The 6,346-nt window shown below is 40.0% G+C and overlaps 1 protein-coding gene across 1 annotated transcript in view; it reads left to right on the top strand.

Annotated features, from left to right (window-relative positions):
* Positions 1 to 6,346, top strand: part of PTPN2 (protein tyrosine phosphatase, non-receptor type 2) — a 42,522-nt gene that overhangs the window by 14,051 nt on the left and 22,125 nt on the right. The gene's annotated exons all lie outside the window — the stretch shown is intronic.

Raw genomic sequence — 6,346 nt, 5'->3', positions numbered from 1 at the left:
CCCCCCCCCCCCCCCCCCGGAGATAGATCACTCAGCTAATAAGTGAAAGACTGAATTCAAACCCAAGTCTCCTAACTTCTGACATTGGGATAAGCCCTTTTAAAAATGCTAATTGTTGTAAAGGAGAAGAGTCTTGATTCTGAAGCATCTTTCTGAGGTTGAAGCCATCATGTAAGTTGGCTAACCACCATGTTTTAGTTGCTAGCAACTACATGGTACAGTGACTGCTGGATTTCTTACTGGCCTGGGTTTAGAATCTACCATAACAAGATAGCAACAGTTTGTTTATGTTCTACTTTATTATTTTTAGTAAGAACTAGAAATGTTAGAAGAATAAAGCAGCATTTCAGTATGGGAGGCAGAATTACACTTGCTTAAGTACATAAACTCTAGAACCAGATTGCCTGAGTTTAAATCCTGACTCTGCCACTCCTGGCTGAGTGACTTGGGTCGCATTACTTCACTCCTGTGCCTCAGTTTTATCATTTATAAAATGAGGATAATAATTTACCTGCTTTATAGGGTTGCTGTAAGAATCAAGCAAGTTAATATCATGTCAGTGCCTGAGACATTGCAGGAGCCACAATTATTAGCTTTTATTATGCTTATCTGTTTCCTTTGTAATGGTAATAACTGGGAATGACTAAGGAGCAAGGACAATTGAAAAGAATAAGTTGAGGGGGAAAGAAAGATAAGGGAGTGAGGGAAAATGATGAAGTAGGGGAATGAGAGTCATCCTCAATCTGCAGATCTTTGTCTAGGTGCCAGGGGTGCAAAGAACCACTTTGCTTCTGCCATTTGTCTTACGTGTATCTGTTAACAAGTCCAGAACCAAAGCTGTCATCTAAACATGCCCTGCTCTTTTAGCGACCTCTAGCAAGTCTACACACCAGGAGCCCTCACAGTGTCTTTTTAGTTTGAACTTTCGTCCCTGAGTGAAGAGATTCCATTTCTGCTTTCAAAGTGGCCTGTAGCTCAAGCTATGGAGATAAGTTTTGAGGGGCTTTTAAAATATAAGGTCATCTGCAGTACTTATTTATCGTTAAGATTTTTCTTTTTAGTCGACCTTCAGTATTTTCCATAATATTATTGGCCAGCTTTGTGTATAGCAAGTTCCAGGAAACTGTTACAATGACTGTGTGTTCTATTTCCCTCTCCCTGTAAGATTTACCCAAAACAGGGTGAGTGTCTAATAATTATGATGCTCACCTGGGATTTGATTCAAAATAGTTTAAGTAATTTATGCCACCTAAAGTGTCCTCCTCTCCTCTCTATTTATACCTTACACGTCCTTCAGTACCCCTTTGTGGCCCATTTCTTACTTAGGTCTTTCGTAACATATCTATGATGCATTTATTCCTAACAGTTGTGATTCTTCTTACACTTCTTTCCATAATTTAAATTTTACCCTTTTACTGGCTGGTTCAGTATTCATATATGTATGTATTTTGACTCCATAACAAGGTTGTTAACTCCCCATGGGCAGGGTCCTTATGTTCTGCCTCTGTTCTCCCCTCTGCCATTGCACCAAGTACATTGTTAAGCCACTATATCTGAGATTGATCTAAAACACAAATGTGACCCTTCCACCATGCTCTAAAAATCCTCTGTGCCTCCCATCAGTTAAAAAAGAAAGTTAGTGTCCAGCGCAGAAGTCTGTGACCCAGCCTGGCCTGGTCCTTGCCTCCTTGTTTACCTTCCTCTCCTCAGGCACCCAGGATCTGTTCATGCTGGAAGACCTAGACTTGTCAAATTGGTCAATTCCTAGGGGCATATTGCTTTCTCTGCTTAGAATGCAAACCTCTGGGCCGGCCCGGTGGCGCACTGGATAGTGCGCCGCTTGGGAAGCGCGGCGGCGCTCCTGTCCGAGGGTTCGGATCCCACATACAGACCGGCTCCTGCTCACTGGCTGAGCGAGGCACGGGAGCAACGCCGAGGCTTGCGATCCCGTTGCCGGTCCCCGGTCCGGTACGGGGGCAACACTGAGGGTTGCAATCCGTTGCCGGACACGGAAAAAAGACAAAAAGACAAAAAAAAAAAGGTAAATTAAATAATAGCTATGAAAATGCCCAGAATGTTAAAATCGGTACAGTCAAGATGATGTGCTGTTATAATTACCTGTGGAAATAATGAGCACCAGTGCATCGTGTTTAGTACACTGAGGGTTGCGAGCCGTTGCCGGACACGGAAAAAGACAAAAGAAAAAAAAAAAAAAAAAAAAAGAATGCAAACCTCTGCCTTCTGTCCCTGCCCCTCCTCTAGCCTGCTGAGTTCTATTCATCTTGAAAGATGAGTTGCAGTCAATAAGGATTTATCATTGACAGTATAGTGATCCTGGAAGATATTGATGAGGGACTGAACTAAGGCAGTGACAGTAAGGGTATAGATTTCACATCTGGTTAGGAGATAGGATTGACAAACTTTGTCACTCTTTGGGTACAGAGGAACCTCTTCAGTGAAGAGGGTGAAAATTTGGCAAGTTTTACAATTGATTGGAGCTTTTTAGGGGCTACAATAAAGGCATTAGTAAGTAAAATTGTTTTAGACATCGCCAGTATCTGTTAAGTATTTACCATGTGCAGGCGCATGTCAGGCTCTTTACAGTCATTGTGGCATTTACTCCTCGCCACAGCCTTACAAAATAAGCACTGCTACTAACCCTATTTACAGTTGACAAAACTGGAGCTTAGTGGGAAGTCTTTTAGAAACATAATGTTGGTACCTGCCACATTTTGTACTTTTTCCCTCACTGACCACTGTACTAGTATGGCCATCAGCCCCCATGCAGCGCTGACCAAGCACAGCAGGGCTGAACTCAGTCCACGTGCGCCTAAGCCAGGTCCAGCGAGGTCCAGCAAAAAAGTACAAAAATAACTGGGCCTGGAGCCGTAGAGCTATATAGATTTATTATAATAATTAGAAAATTTATAATCTTATTGTATATTTATAATAATTATTAACTCGAATTTTGATGGCTTTAGACAGGGCGTACACTTAAATTACCATAGGCCTAACAGCTCTCCATTGTCTTATACCCACTCAACTTAGAGATTGTTTTCCTGGCCTCTGTATGTAATAAGTTTGACATCATTCAAAGACTTTAAATTTGGAATTATCCTTCAAAAAATATAAATGGGATTTCGCTTTAAAAAGAACAGCAGGCCACTGACATTTTTCTGCCAGATGTGGTATACATAATGCAAAATTTTACAAAGAAAACTTGTCAGATATGTGGAACGGCTACAGATGGTGACAGCCACGTAATTGTGGATGCAACCTGGGTGGCATGGGGAGCAAGGGAAAGGTCTGGAGGGACTGATTGGGGAGTAGAGAAGGAAAACTGGTGTGGCCTGGCGACTGAAGAGAAGAAAAGGGTGCTTCTACAGTTCTGAAATAATGTGTCAGAAATTGTAAAGTCTACGTGGAGAGCTTGTTTAGAATAAAGATGAATTTTGTTTTACCTATCTAGTCTTTGTAAACCCTTTCTTCCCCCCTCTCATTTCTTTTTCCATCATTAAAGAGAGGGAAAGGGGTCCAGTCATGCCTGTGAACCCAGAGTAGTAAACATATATGGGTCTTATTCCTTCATGTGGTCCTTTGTAACGCTGAATTATATGATTTTGTGAGCTGTACTTTTTGACTTTTTTTTTTTCAGTAAGGGTAAATTAAACAAAATTAACTTCTCAAAAATTCCTTTAGTTTAGTCTGTAAGGGAAGAAGAACACTGATTTTCAAAAATCTGTTAGTATGGAAAACTATATTATACAAATAGTCATGAGCATTTCTGGGAACTGGCTTCAAGTATCCATACAGCATGACCTTAATTTGAAAAAAAATGAGGAGACCACTAGTCCTGAGTCAAAATCATACAAGCAAAGAAAAAGCAAGCAGTTGCCCGGGATTGTGGGGTAACCATACATTTTGAGCCAGGACATGATGCAGTAATTGAGCATTATTGGAATGCTGGCCACAGCCTGCTGAGCTCAGCCTTGTACCAGGTCCACAAGCAGGGTCCTGGGGACGCAGCAGGTCCATGCTGGACCTCGCTGGACTTGGCTTAGGCATACGTGAACTTAGTTCAGCCCTGCTGTGCTTGGTCGGCGCTGCATGGGGACTGATGGCCATACTAGTACAGTAGTCAGTGAGGGAAAAATGGTATTAAAAACACCCACTAGAATCTTAACACCTTGTTTAAAAGAAAACATGACTGAATTAACAGTATCCCTGGGCTAACCAAGGACCAACCTCTTTAGCTCATTCCCTTGTGGGTGTTGCCTTGTTAACTGTCCACTTACATACAGTTTTGTAAAAGGAAACTAAAGTTTAGCCCTCCAAAACATTTGAAATGTTTTGAATTCCTCTTTTTAATACAGGAAATTTAATCCACTTTTTTACCTAAAGTAAGACTGACTCTTTCTGGCATACAAGTTGTCTGACTTCTTTTTTTTTTTTTTTTTTTTTTTTTTTTTTTTTAAAAGATGACCGGTAAGGGGATCTCAACGCTTGGCTTGGTGTTGTCAGCACCACGCTCAGCCATTGAGCAAACCAGCCATCCCTATATAGGATCCGAACCCGTGGCCTTGGTGTTATCAGCACCGCACTCTACCGAGTGAGCCACAGGCCGGCCCCAAGTTGTCTGACTTCTGACAGTACATTCAGTTGTATAGCCACCCCACAATAAAAATACAGAACCATTCCATCACCCCCCAGAATTTTCCTGTGCTGCACGTGTCCTATCCCCCATCCCCAGCCCCTCCTATAATTTTGCCTTTGCTAGAATGTCATATAAATGGAATCATATAGTATATATCCTCACGTAGTATACTTAATTTAGAACTTAAAAGGAAATGTTTTGAAATTAAGAAATCATTGAATTAGGGCCGGCCCGGTGGCGCACTGGAGAGTGCGCCGCTTGGGAGTGCGGTGGCGCTCCCGCCGAGGGTTCAAATCACATGTGGAGACCGGTTCCTGCTCACTGGCTGAGCGCGGTGCAGGCGCAACACCGAGGGTTGCGATCCCGTTGCCGGTCCCCGGTAAGGGCGCGACACCGAGGGTTGCGATCCCATTGCCGGTCAGTAAAAAAGACAAAAAGGAAAAAAAAAAAAAGAAATCATTGAATTAGTAATGGAGAAATCTTCTAGTGCCTTCAGTATATTGAGAACCTGTAGATCATATGTATTCGGAAATATTAAACCTGGTTGTTAAAAAATATGATCACTTAAAGTATATAGTTATATTTTTAATTTAATTTCTGCATTGCATTTTATCAGTGTTACACCTTATATTACTAAGCCTAGGACTTAGGAGCCTTAATTTCTACTGAAAAATAGAAGTAATTTTTTTTTAATGAAAGCCAACTCCTAATTTTGAAAATTTTTATTGGGAGCAGGATGTTACAATAATTATCTGTTAATCATTAACCATATCAAAGTTTTTTTATATCACTTCTATTCCTCTTCCCTCCAAAAAAGTTCTATAGTAAAACTGAAAAATTGTGCAAAAGATATATTAGAATATCAGTGCTTCATTTAAAGAAATGAAGAGTATAAAGCAGAGAAGTGCTCCTTGGGGCAAGAGGCAATTGGCAAAAAGCTAGGGAACATTTTCATAATGAGTTTAGTCAGAAATAAAGATCAGGAATATCCAGGAAGTGATAGTGAATGCCAGGCAGGCTTCAGAGACAGGAAACATTTAGCATGTTGGTAAACCATTTTAGCACATCAGCAAAGGAACATAAACAGCTTTAGGACTGGAAATTATTACCATGGGGAAAGGCTGCAATTAGAGGAGCAATTTCAATTAAACATGTAAGTATTCTTTAAATTAATTCTTTGCTCCTCTATGTGTATGTGTAGCAGAATCTAAGATATTGTATAAAGGGAAGATTATATTCTAAAAAAAAAGTTTGGAATTCTTAAAAAGAGAAACATTAAGGAATGTAAAATTACACTGATAGAAGTTTTTAAAAGTAGAAAAAAAGAGTCCACTCGATGCATGAATTAAAGAAAATACTGGTAACACGTATGGTACACATTAGTAGTTAAGAACCCAAATGCTGCACTAGACTGCTGCTTCACATCCTGCCATTTTCTAGCTGCACGACATTGGGCAAATTACTTACCCTTTGCCTCCATTTTCTCATCTGGAAAATGATTTTAATGGGATTGTTATGTGGATTAATAAGTAAAGAGCTTAGAACAGGTCTCCAAAATAGTAAGTATTAAATGTGTTGGCTATCATTAATATATTGCAAATTCCCCTAAAGAAAATCTTGCCTAATTTGTATATGTGACTTTCTTTTTTTTTTTTTTTTTTTTTTTTTTTTTTTTTTTTTTTTTTTTTTTTT

The sequence above is a fragment of the Galeopterus variegatus genome, unplaced genomic scaffold (genome assembly GCF_000696425.1).
Source record: "Galeopterus variegatus unplaced genomic scaffold, G_variegatus-3.0.2 Scaffold828, whole genome shotgun sequence".
In the NCBI taxonomy this organism is placed as follows: domain Eukaryota; kingdom Metazoa; phylum Chordata; class Mammalia; order Dermoptera; family Cynocephalidae; genus Galeopterus; species Galeopterus variegatus.
Note: the sequence above shows the minus strand (reverse complement) of the source record. Positions and strands in the feature narration are given on the sequence as shown.